This window comes from Neoarius graeffei (assembly GCF_027579695.1).
Source record: "Neoarius graeffei isolate fNeoGra1 chromosome 18 unlocalized genomic scaffold, fNeoGra1.pri SUPER_18_unloc_1, whole genome shotgun sequence".
Classification (NCBI taxonomy): domain Eukaryota; kingdom Metazoa; phylum Chordata; class Actinopteri; order Siluriformes; family Ariidae; genus Neoarius; species Neoarius graeffei.
The window spans coordinates 196,443-206,295 of NW_026869982.1; the positions used below are offsets into that span (position 1 = coordinate 196,443).

Consider the following 9,853-nt stretch of genomic DNA (forward strand, 5'->3'; position numbering starts at 1 on the left):
GAAAATTCTTGCCTTGCGAACAGAAGGAAAATTCAAACAGATTTCTGCAAGAAGACAAAATAAAATGCTTACAGTACCTGGTATTCCTAGGCAGTCTCCCACTCAAGTACTAACCAGGCCCAACTCTGTTTAGCTTCTGACATCAGACGTTGTCAGAGTGGTTTGGCCATAAGCAACAGTTAGTTGGAAATGTGCCGTTTTTCTTGCCTTGCCTTGCCTTGCGACCAGAAGGAAAATTCTTGCCTTGCGAGCAGAAGGAAAATTCAAACAGATTTCTGCTAGAAGACAAAATAAAATGCTTACAGTACCTGGTATTCCTAGGCAGTCTCCCACTCAAGTACTAACCAGGCCCAACTCTGTTTAGCTTCTGAGATCAGACGGGATCAGGCGTTGTCAGAGTGGTTTGGCCGTAAGCAGCAGTTAGTTGGAAATGTGCCGTTTTTCTTGCCTTGCCTTGCGACCAGAAGGAAAATTCTTGCCTTGCGAGCAGAAGGAAAATTCAAACAGATTTCTGCAAGAAGACAAAATAAAATGCTTACAGTACCTGGTATTACTAGGCAGTCTCCCACTCAAGTACTAAACAGGCCCAACTCTGTTTAGTTTCTGAGATCTGACAGGATCAGGCGTTGTCAGAGTGGTTTGGCCGTAAGCAACAGCTTGTTGGAAATGTGCCATTTTTCTTGCCTTGCGATCAGAAGGAAAATTCTTGCCTTGCGACCAGAAGGAAAATTCAAACAGATTTCTGCAAGAAGACAAAATAAAATGCTTACAGTACCTGGTATTCCTAGGCAGTCTCCCACTCAAGTACTAACCAGGCCCAACTCTGTTTAGTTTCTGACATCAGACGGGATCAGGCGTTGTCAGAGTGGTTTGGCCATAAGCAACAGTTAGTTGGAAATGTGCCGTTTTTCTTGCCTTGCCTTGCCTTGCGCCCAGAAGGAAAATTCTTGCCTTGCGAGCAGAAGGAAAATTCAAACAGATTTCTGCTAGAAGACAAAATAAAATGCTTACAGTACCTGGTATTCCTAGGCAGTCTCCCACTCAAGTACTAACCAGGCCCAACTCTGTTTAGCTTCTGAGATCAGACGGGATCAGGCGTTGTCAGAGTGGTTTGGCCATAAGCAACAGTTTGTTGGAAATGTGCCGTTTTTCTTGCCTTGCCTTGCCTTGCCTTGCGCCCAGAAGGAAAATTCTTGCCTTGCGAGCAGAAGGAAAATTCAAACAGATTTCTGCTAGAAGACAAAATAAAATGCTTACAGTACCTGGTATTCCTAGGCAGTCTCCCACTCAAGTACTAACCAGGCCCAACTCTGTTTAGCTTCTGAGATCAGACGGGATCAGGCGTTGTCAGAGTGGTTTGGCCATAAGCAACAGTTAGTTGGAAATGTGCCGTTTTTCTTGCCTTGCCTTGCGACCAGAAGGAAAATTCTTGCCTTGCGAGCAGAAGGAAAATTCAAACAGATTTCTGCAAGAAGACAAAATAAAATGCTTACAGTACCTGGTATTACTAGGCAGTCTCCCACTCAAGTACTAAACAGGCCCAACTCTGTTTAGTTTCTGAGATCTGACAGGATCAGGCGTTGTCAGAGTGGTTTGGCCGTAAGCAACAGCTTGTTGGAAATGTGCCATTTTTCTTGCCTTGCGATCAGAAGGAAAATTCTTGCCTTGCGAACAGAAGGAAAATTCAAACAGATTTCTGCAAGAAGACAAAATAAAATGCTTACAGTACCTGGTATTCCTAGGCAGTCTCCCACTCAAGTACTAACCAGGCCCAACTCTGTTTAGCTTCTGACATCAGACGGGATCAGGCGTTGTCAGAGTGGTTTGGCCATAAGCAACAGTTAGTTGGAAATGTGCCGTTTTTCTTGCCTTGCCTTGCCTTGCGCCCAGAAGGAAAATTCTTGCCTTGCGAGCAGAAGGAAAATTCAAACAGATTTCTGCTAGAAGACAAAATAAAATGCTTACAGTACCTGGTATTCCTAGGCAGTCTCCCACTCAAGTACTAACCAGGCCCAACTCTGTTTAGCTTCTGAGATCAGACGGGATCAGGCATTGTCAGAGTGGTTTGGCCGTAAGCAACAGTTAGTTGGAAATGTGCCGTTTTTCTTGCCTTGCCTTGCGACCAGAAGGAAAATTCTTGCCTTGCGAGCAGAAGGAAAATTCAAACAGATTTCTGCAAGGAGACAAAATAAAATGCTTACAGTACCTGGTATTCCTAGGCAGTCTCACACTCAAGTACTAACCAGGCCCAACTCTGTTTAGCTTCTCAGATCAGACAGGATCAGGCATTGTCAGAGTGGTTTGGACGTAAACAACAGTCTGGAAATGTGCGCCTTGCCTTGCCTTGCCTTGCCTTGCCTTGCCTTGCCTTGCCTTGCCTTGCCTTGCCTTGCCTTGCCTTGCCTTGCCTTGCCTTGCCTTGCCTTGCCTTGCCTTGCCTTGCCTTGCCTTGCCTTGCCTTGCCTTGCCTTGCGCCCAGAAGGTAAATTCTTGCCTTGCGAGCAGAAGGAAAATTCAAACAGATTTCTGCAAGAAGACAAAATAAAATGCTTACAGTACCTGGTATTCCTAGGCAGTCTCCCACTCAAGTACTAACCAGGCCCAACTCTGTTTAGCTTCTGACATCAGACGGGATCAGGCGTTGTCAGAGTGGTTTGGCCATAAGCAACAGTTAGTTGGAAATGTGCCGTTTTTCTTGCCTTGCCTTGCGCCCAGAAGGAAAATTCTTGCCTTGCGAGCAGAAGGAAAATTCAAACAGATTTCTGCTAGAAGACAAAATAAAATGCTTACAGTACCTGGTATTCCTAGGCAGTCTCCCACTCAAGTACTAACCAGGCCCAACTCTGTTTAGCTTCTGAGATCAGACGGGATCAGGCGTTGTCAGAGTGGTTTGGCCATAAGCAACTGTTAGTTGGAAATGTGCCGTTTTTCTTGCCTTGCCTTGCGACCAGAAGGAAAATTCTTGCCGTGCGAGCAGAAGGAAAATTCAAACAGATTTCTGCAAGAAGACAAAATAAAATGCTTACAGTACCTGGTATTACTAGGCAGTCTCCCACTCAAGTACTAAACAGGCCCAACTCTGTTTAGTTTCTGAGATCTGACAGGATCAGGCGTTGTCAGAGTGGTTTGGCCGTAAGCAACAGCTTGTTGGAAATGTGCCATTTTTCTTGCCTTGCGATCAGAAGGAAAATTCTTGCCTTGCGAACAGAAGGAAAATTCAAACAGATTTCTGCAAGAAGACAAAATAAAATGCTTACAGTACCTGGTATTCCTAGGCAGTCTCCCACTCAAGTACTAACCAGGCCCAACTCTGTTTAGCTTCTGACATCAGACGTTGTCAGAGTGGTTTGGCCATAAGCAACAGTTAGTTGGAAATGTGCCGTTTTTCTTGCCTTGCCTTGCCTTGCGACCAGAAGGAAAATTCTTGCCTTGCGAGCAGAAGGAAAATTCAAACAGATTTCTGCTAGAAGACAAAATAAAATGCTTACAGTACCTGGTATTCCTAGGCAGTCTCCCACTCAAGTACTAACCAGGCCCAACTCTGTTTAGCTTCTGAGATCAGACGGGATCAGGCGTTGTCAGAGTGGTTTGGCCGTAAGCAGCAGTTAGTTGGAAATGTGCCGTTTTTCTTGCCTTGCCTTGCGACCAGAAGGAAAATTCTTGCCTTGCGAGCAGAAGGAAAATTCAAACAGATTTCTGCAAGGAGACAAAATAAAATGCTTACAGTACCTGGTATTCCTAGGCAGTCTCACACTCAAGTACTAACCAGGCCCAACTCTGTTTAGCTTCTCAGATCAGACAGGATCAGGCATTGTCAGAGTGGTTTGGACGTAAACAACAGTCTGGAAATGTGCGCCTTGCCTTGCCTTGCCTTGCCTTGCCTTGCCTTGCCTTGCCTTGCCTTGCCTTGCCTTGCCTTGCCTTGCCTTGCCTTGCCTTGCCTTGCCTTGCCTTGCGCCCAGAAGGAAAATTCTTGCCTTGCGAGCAGAAGGAAAATTCAAACAGATTTCTGCAAGAAGACAAAATAAAATGCTTACAGTACCTGGTATTACTAGGCAGTCTCCCACTCAAGTACTAAACAGGCCCAACTCTGTTTAGTTTCTGAGATCTGACAGGATCAGGCGTTGTTAGAGTGGTTTGGCCGTAAGCAACAGCTTGTTGGAAATGTGCCATTTTTCTTGCCTTGCGATCAGAAGGAAAATTCTTGCCTTGCGACCAGAAGGAAAATTCAAACAGATTTCTGCAAGAAGACAAAATAAAATGCTTACAGTACCTGGTATTCCTAGGCAGTCTCCCACTCAAGTACTAACCAGGCCCAACTCTGTTTAGCTTCTGACATCAGACGGGATCAGGCGTTGTCAGAGTGGTTTGGCCATAAGCAACAGTTAGTTGGAAATGTGCCGTTTTTCTTGCCTTGCCTTGCCTTGCGCCCAGAAGGAAAATTCTTGCCTTGCGAGCAGAAGGAAAATTCAAACAGATTTCTGCTAGAAGACAAAATAAAATGCTTACAGTACCTGGTATTCCTAGGCAGTCTCCCACTCAAGTACTACCCAGGCCCAACTCTGTTTAGCTTCTGAGATCAGACAAGATCAGGCGTTGTCAGAGTGGTTTGGCCGTAAGCAACAGTTAGTTGGAAATGTGCCGTTTTTCTTGCCTTGCCTTGCGACCAGAAGGAAAATTCTTGCCTTGCGAGCAGAAGGAAAATTCAAACAGATTTCTGCAAGGAGACAAAATAAAATGCTTACAGTACCTGGTATTCCTAGGCAGTCTCACACTCAAGTACTAACCAGGCCCAACTCTGTTTAGCGTCTCAGATCAGACAGGATCAGGCATTGTCAGAGTGGTTTGGACGTAAACAACAGTCTGGAAATGTGCGCCTTGCCTTGCCTTGCCTTGCCTTGCCTTGCCTTGCCTTGCCTTGCCTTGCCTTGCCTTGCCTTGCCTTGCCTTGCCTTGCCTTGCCTTGCCTTGCCTTGCCTTGCGCCCAGAAGGAAAATTCTTGCCTTGCGAGCAGAAGGAAAATTCAAACAGATTTCTGCAAGAAGACAAAATAAAATGCTTACAGTACCTGGTATTCCTAGGCAGTCTCCCACTCAAGTACTAACCAGGCCCAACTCTGTTTAGCTTCTGAGATCAGACGGGATCAGGCGTTGTCAGAGTGGTTTGGCCATAAGCAACAGTTAGTTGGAAATGTGCCGTTTTTCTTGCCTTGCCTTGCGCCCAGAAGGAAAATTCTTGCCTTGCGAGCAGAAGGAAAATTCAAACAGATTTCTGCAAGGAGACAAAATAAAATGCTTACAGTACTTGGTATTCCTAGGCAGTCTCACACTCAAGTACTAACCAGGCCCAACTCTGTTTAGCTTCTCAGATCAGACAGGATCAGGCATTGTCAGAGTGGTTTGGACGTAAACAACAGTCTGGAAATGTGTGCCTTGCCTTGCCTTGCCTTGCCTTGCCTTGCCTTGCCTTGCCTTGCCTTGCGCCCAGAAGGAAAATTCTTCCCTTGCGAGCAGAAGGAAAATTCAAACAGATTTCTGCAAGGAGACAAAATAAAATGCTTACAGTACTTGGTATTCCTAGGCAGTCTCACACTCAAGTACTAACCAGGCCCAACTCTGTTTAGCTTCTCAGATCAGACAGGATCAGGCATTGTCAGAGTGGTTTGGACGTAAACAACAGTCTGGAAATGTGCGCCTTGCCTTGCCTTGCCTTGCCTTGCCTTGCCTTGCCTTGCCTTGCCTTGCCTTGCCTTGCCTTGCCTTGCCTTGCCTTGCCTTGCCTTGCCTTGCCTTGCCTTGCCTTGCCTTGCGCCCAGAAGGAAAATTCTTGCCTTGCGAGCAGAAGGAAAATTCAAACAGATTTCTGCAAGAAGACAAAATAAAATGCTTACAGTACCTGGTATTCCTAGGCAGTCTCCCACTCAAGTACTAACCAGGCCCAACTCTGTTTAGCTTCTGAGATCAGACGGGATCAGGCGTTGTCAGAGTGGTTTGGCCATAAGCAACAGTTAGTTGGAAATGTGCCGTTTTTCTTGCCTTGCCTTGCGCCCAGAAGGAAAATTCTTGCCTTGCGAGCAGAAGGAAAATTCAAACAGATTTCTGCAAGGAGACAAAATAAAATGCTTACAGTACTTGGTATTCCTAGGCAGTCTCACACTCAAGTACTAACCAGGCCCAACTCTGTTTAGCTTCTCAGATCAGACAGGATCAGGCATTGTCAGAGTGGTTTGGACGTAAACAACAGTCTGGAAATGTGTGCCTTGCCTTGCCTTGCCTTGCCTTGCCTTGCCTTGCCTTGCCTTGCCTTGCCTTGCGCCCAGAAGGAAAATTCTTCCCTTGCGAGCAGAAGGAAAATTCAAACAGATTTCTGCAAGGAGACAAAATAAAATGCTTACAGTACTTGGTATTCCTAGGCAGTCTCACACTCAAGTACTAACCAGGCCCAACTCTGTTTAGCTTCTCAGATCAGACAGGATCAGGCATTGTCAGAGTGGTTTGGACGTAAACAACAGTCTGGAAATGTGCGCCTTGCCTTGCCTTGCCTTGCCTTGCCTTGCCTTGCCTTGCCTTGCCTTGCCTTGCCTTGCCTTGCCTTGCCTTGCCTTGCCTTGCGCCCAGAAGGAAAATTCTTGCCTTGCGAGCAGAAGGAAAATTCAAACAGATTTCTGCAAGAAGACAAAATAAAATGCTTACAGTACCTGGTATTCCTAGGCAGTCTCCCACTCAAGTACTAACCAGGCCCAACTCTGTTTAGCTTCTGAGATCAGACGGGATCAGGCGTTGTCAGAGTGGTTTGGCCATAAGCAACAGTTAGTTGGAAATGTGCCGTTTTTCTTGCCTTGCCTTGCGCCCAGAAGGAAAATTCTTGCGTTGCGAGCAGAAGGAAAATTCAAACAGATTTCTGCAAGGAGACAAAATAAAATGCTTACAGTACTTGGTATTCCTAGGCAGTCTCACACTCAAGTACTAACCAGGCCCAACTCTGTTTAGCTTCTCAGATCAGACAGGATCAGGCATTGTCAGAGTGGTTTGGACGTAAACAACAGTCTGGAAATGTGCGCCTTGCCTTGCCTTGCCTTGCCTTGCCTTGCCTTGCCTTGCCTTGCCTTGCCTTGCCTTGCCTTGCCTTGCCTTGCCTTGCCTTGCCTTGCCTTGCCTTGCCTTGCCTTGCCTTGCCTTGCGCCCAGAAGGAAAATTCTTGCCTTGCGAGCAGAAGGAAAATTCAAACAGATTTCTGCAAGGAGACAAAATAAAATGCTTACAGTACTTGGTATTCCTAGGCAGTCTCACACTCAAGTACTAACCAGGCCCAACTCTGTTTAGCTTCTCAGATCAGACAGGATCAGGCATTGTCAGAGTGGTTTGGACGTAAACAACAGTCTGGAAATGTGCGCCTTGCCTTGCCTTGCCTTGCCTTGCCTTGCCTTGCCTTGCCTTGCCTTGCCTTGCCTTGCCTTGCCTTGCCTTGCCTTGCCTTGCGCCCAGAAGGAAAATTCTTGCCTTGCGAGCAGAAGGAAAATTCAAACAGATTTCTGCAAGAAGACAAAATAAAATGCTTACAGTACCTGGTATTCCTAGGCAGTCTCCCACTCAAGTACTAACCAGGCCCAACTCTGTTTAGCTTCTGAGATCAGACAGGATCAGACGTTGTCAGAGTGGTTTGGCCATAAGCAACAGTTAGTTGGAAATGTGCCGTTTTTCTTGCCTTGCCTTGCGCCCAGAAGGAAAATTCTTGCCTTGCGAGCAGAAGGAAAATTCAAACAGATTTCTGCAAGGAGACAAAATAAAATGCTTACAGTACTTGGTATTCCTAGGCAGTCTCACACTCAAGTACTAACCAGGCCCAACTCTGTTTAGCTTCTCAGATCAGACAGGATCAGGCATTGTCAGAGTGGTTTGGACGTAAACAACAGTCTGGAAATGTGCGCCTTGCCTTGCCTTGCCTTGCCTTGCCTTGCCTTGCCTTGCCTTGCCTTGCCTTGCCTTGCCTTGCCTTGCCTAGCCTTGCGCCCAGAAGGAAAATTCTTGCCTTGCGAGCAGAAGGAAAATTCAAACAGATTTCTGCAAGAAGACAAAATAAAATGCTTACAGTACCTGGTATTCCTAGGCAGTCTCCCACTCAAGTACTAACCAGGCCCAACTCTGTTTAGCTTCTGAGATCAGACAGGATCAGACGTTGTCAGAGTGGTTTGGCCATAAGCAACAGTTAGTTGGAAATGTGCCGTTTTTCTTGCCTTGCCTTGCGCCCAGAAGGAAAATTCTTGCCTTGCGAGCAGAAGGAAAATTCAAACAGATTTCTGCAAGGAGACAAAATAAAATGCTTACAGTACTTGGTATTCCTAGGCAGTCTCACACTCAAGTACTAACCAGGCCCAACTCTGTTTAGCTTCTCAGATCAGACAGGATCAGGCATTGTCAGAGTGGTTTGGACGTAAACAACAGTCTGGAAATGTGCGCCTTGCCTTGCCTTGCCTTGCCTTGCCTTGCCTTGCCTTGCCTTGCCTTGCCTTGCCTTGCCTTGCCTTGCCTTGCCTTGCCTTGCCTTGCCTTGCCTTGCGCCCAGAAGGAAAATTCTTGCCTTGCGAGCAGAAGGAAAATTCAAACAGATTTCTGCAAGAAGACAAAATAAAATGCTTACAGTACCTGGTATTACTAGGCAGTCTCCCACTCAAGTACTAAACAGGCCCAACTCTGTTTAGTTTCTGAGATCTGACAGGATCAGGCGTTGTTAGAGTGGTTTGGCCGTAAGCAACAGCTTGTTGGAAATGTGCCATTTTTCTTGCCTTGCGATCAGAAGGAAAATTCTTGCCTTGCGACCAGAAGGAAAATTCAAACAGATTTCTGCAAGAAGACAAAATAAAATGCTTACAGTACCTGGTATTCCTAGGCAGTCTCCCACTCAAGTACTAACCAGGCCCAACTCTGTTTAGCTTCTGACATCAGACGGGATCAGGCGTTGTCAGAGTGGTTTGGCCATAAGCAACAGTTAGTTGGAAATGTGCCGTTTTTCTTGCCTTGCCTTGCCTTGCGCCCAGAAGGAAAATTCTTGCCTTGCGAGCAGAAGGAAAATTCAAACAGATTTCTGCTAGAAGACAAAATAAAATGCTTACAGTACCTGGTATTCCTAGGCAGTCTCCCACTCAAGTACTACCCAGGCCCAACTCTGTTTAGCTTCTGAGATCAGACGGGATCAGGCGTTGTCAGAGTGGTTTGGCCGTAAGCAACAGTTAGTTGGAAATGTGCCGTTTTTCTTGCCTTGCCTTGCGACCAGAAGGAAAATTCTTGCCTTGCGAGCAGAAGGAAAATTCAAACAGATTTCTGCAAGGAGACAAAATAAAATGCTTACAGTACCTGGTATTCCTAGGCAGTCTCACACTCAAGTACTAACCAGGCCCAACTCTCTTTAGCGTCTCAGATCAGACAGGATCAGGCATTGTCAGAGTGGTTTGGACGTAAACAACAGTCTGGAAATGTGTGCCTTGCCTTGCCTTGCCTTGCCTTGCCTTGCCTTGCCTTGCCTTGCGCCCAGAAGGAAAATTCTTGCCTTGCGAGCAGAAGGAAAATTCAAACAGATTTCTGCAAGAAGACAAAATAAAATGCTTACAGTACCTGGTATTCCTAGGCAGTCTCCCACTCAAGTACTAACCAGGCCCAACTCTGTTTAGCTTCTGAGATCAGACGGGATCAGGCGTTGTCAGAGTGGTTTGGCCATAAGCAACAGTTAGTTGGAAATGTGCCGTTTTTCTTGCCTTGCCTTGCGCCCAGAAGGAAAATTCTTGCCTTGCGAGCAGAAGGAAAATTCAAACAGATTTCTGCAAGGAGACAAAATAAAATGCTTACAGTACTTGGTATTC

General features: G+C 46.2%; 11 non-coding genes and 17 pseudogenes across 11 annotated transcripts; all 28 read right to left on the reverse strand.

The window, feature by feature from the left end:
- Nucleotides 1-65: 65 nt before the first annotated feature.
- Nucleotides 66-174, reverse strand: LOC132881230 (5S ribosomal RNA; annotated as a pseudogene).
- Nucleotides 175-296: 122 nt separating this feature from the next.
- On the reverse strand, nucleotides 297-415 carry LOC132876377 (5S ribosomal RNA). The gene has a single exon (XR_009652097.1). It is a non-coding gene; the product is annotated as a 5S ribosomal RNA (ribosomal RNA).
- A 117-nt stretch (nucleotides 416-532) lies between these two features.
- Nucleotides 533-651, reverse strand: LOC132879676 (5S ribosomal RNA; annotated as a pseudogene).
- Nucleotides 652-763: 112 nt separating this feature from the next.
- On the reverse strand, nucleotides 764-882 carry LOC132879573 (5S ribosomal RNA; annotated as a pseudogene).
- A 122-nt stretch (nucleotides 883-1,004) lies between these two features.
- LOC132876883 (5S ribosomal RNA) lies at nucleotides 1,005-1,123 on the reverse strand. The gene has a single exon (XR_009652581.1). It is a non-coding gene; the product is annotated as a 5S ribosomal RNA (ribosomal RNA).
- A 127-nt stretch (nucleotides 1,124-1,250) lies between these two features.
- LOC132876884 (5S ribosomal RNA) lies at nucleotides 1,251-1,369 on the reverse strand. Its single transcript, XR_009652582.1, has one exon. It is a non-coding gene; the product is annotated as a 5S ribosomal RNA (ribosomal RNA).
- A 117-nt stretch (nucleotides 1,370-1,486) lies between these two features.
- On the reverse strand, nucleotides 1,487-1,605 carry LOC132879677 (5S ribosomal RNA; annotated as a pseudogene).
- A 112-nt stretch (nucleotides 1,606-1,717) lies between these two features.
- On the reverse strand, nucleotides 1,718-1,836 carry LOC132878348 (5S ribosomal RNA; annotated as a pseudogene).
- Nucleotides 1,837-1,958: 122 nt separating this feature from the next.
- Nucleotides 1,959-2,077, reverse strand: LOC132877921 (5S ribosomal RNA). The gene has a single exon (XR_009653580.1). It is a non-coding gene; the product is annotated as a 5S ribosomal RNA (ribosomal RNA).
- Nucleotides 2,078-2,194: 117 nt separating this feature from the next.
- LOC132880141 (5S ribosomal RNA) lies at nucleotides 2,195-2,313 on the reverse strand (annotated as a pseudogene).
- Nucleotides 2,314-2,547: 234 nt separating this feature from the next.
- LOC132878349 (5S ribosomal RNA) lies at nucleotides 2,548-2,666 on the reverse strand (annotated as a pseudogene).
- A 117-nt stretch (nucleotides 2,667-2,783) lies between these two features.
- On the reverse strand, nucleotides 2,784-2,902 carry LOC132876885 (5S ribosomal RNA). The gene has a single exon (XR_009652583.1). It is a non-coding gene; the product is annotated as a 5S ribosomal RNA (ribosomal RNA).
- Nucleotides 2,903-3,019: 117 nt separating this feature from the next.
- LOC132879678 (5S ribosomal RNA) lies at nucleotides 3,020-3,138 on the reverse strand (annotated as a pseudogene).
- Nucleotides 3,139-3,250: 112 nt separating this feature from the next.
- On the reverse strand, nucleotides 3,251-3,359 carry LOC132881231 (5S ribosomal RNA; annotated as a pseudogene).
- Nucleotides 3,360-3,481: 122 nt separating this feature from the next.
- On the reverse strand, nucleotides 3,482-3,600 carry LOC132876390 (5S ribosomal RNA). Its single transcript, XR_009652109.1, has one exon. It is a non-coding gene; the product is annotated as a 5S ribosomal RNA (ribosomal RNA).
- A 117-nt stretch (nucleotides 3,601-3,717) lies between these two features.
- On the reverse strand, nucleotides 3,718-3,836 carry LOC132880142 (5S ribosomal RNA; annotated as a pseudogene).
- Nucleotides 3,837-4,030: 194 nt separating this feature from the next.
- On the reverse strand, nucleotides 4,031-4,149 carry LOC132879910 (5S ribosomal RNA; annotated as a pseudogene).
- A 112-nt stretch (nucleotides 4,150-4,261) lies between these two features.
- LOC132878350 (5S ribosomal RNA) lies at nucleotides 4,262-4,380 on the reverse strand (annotated as a pseudogene).
- Nucleotides 4,381-4,502: 122 nt separating this feature from the next.
- LOC132878116 (5S ribosomal RNA) lies at nucleotides 4,503-4,621 on the reverse strand (annotated as a pseudogene).
- Nucleotides 4,622-5,056: 435 nt separating this feature from the next.
- On the reverse strand, nucleotides 5,057-5,175 carry LOC132876886 (5S ribosomal RNA). Its single transcript, XR_009652584.1, has one exon. It is a non-coding gene; the product is annotated as a 5S ribosomal RNA (ribosomal RNA).
- Nucleotides 5,176-5,883: 708 nt separating this feature from the next.
- LOC132876887 (5S ribosomal RNA) lies at nucleotides 5,884-6,002 on the reverse strand. Its single transcript, XR_009652585.1, has one exon. It is a non-coding gene; the product is annotated as a 5S ribosomal RNA (ribosomal RNA).
- Nucleotides 6,003-6,685: 683 nt separating this feature from the next.
- Nucleotides 6,686-6,804, reverse strand: LOC132876888 (5S ribosomal RNA). The gene has a single exon (XR_009652586.1). It is a non-coding gene; the product is annotated as a 5S ribosomal RNA (ribosomal RNA).
- A 748-nt stretch (nucleotides 6,805-7,552) lies between these two features.
- On the reverse strand, nucleotides 7,553-7,671 carry LOC132878686 (5S ribosomal RNA; annotated as a pseudogene).
- A 410-nt stretch (nucleotides 7,672-8,081) lies between these two features.
- On the reverse strand, nucleotides 8,082-8,200 carry LOC132878688 (5S ribosomal RNA; annotated as a pseudogene).
- A 430-nt stretch (nucleotides 8,201-8,630) lies between these two features.
- LOC132879911 (5S ribosomal RNA) lies at nucleotides 8,631-8,749 on the reverse strand (annotated as a pseudogene).
- A 112-nt stretch (nucleotides 8,750-8,861) lies between these two features.
- Nucleotides 8,862-8,980, reverse strand: LOC132878351 (5S ribosomal RNA; annotated as a pseudogene).
- A 122-nt stretch (nucleotides 8,981-9,102) lies between these two features.
- On the reverse strand, nucleotides 9,103-9,221 carry LOC132878363 (5S ribosomal RNA). The gene has a single exon (XR_009653723.1). It is a non-coding gene; the product is annotated as a 5S ribosomal RNA (ribosomal RNA).
- Nucleotides 9,222-9,596: 375 nt separating this feature from the next.
- LOC132876891 (5S ribosomal RNA) lies at nucleotides 9,597-9,715 on the reverse strand. Its single transcript, XR_009652588.1, has one exon. It is a non-coding gene; the product is annotated as a 5S ribosomal RNA (ribosomal RNA).
- Between the last annotated feature and the right edge of the window lie 138 nt (nucleotides 9,716-9,853).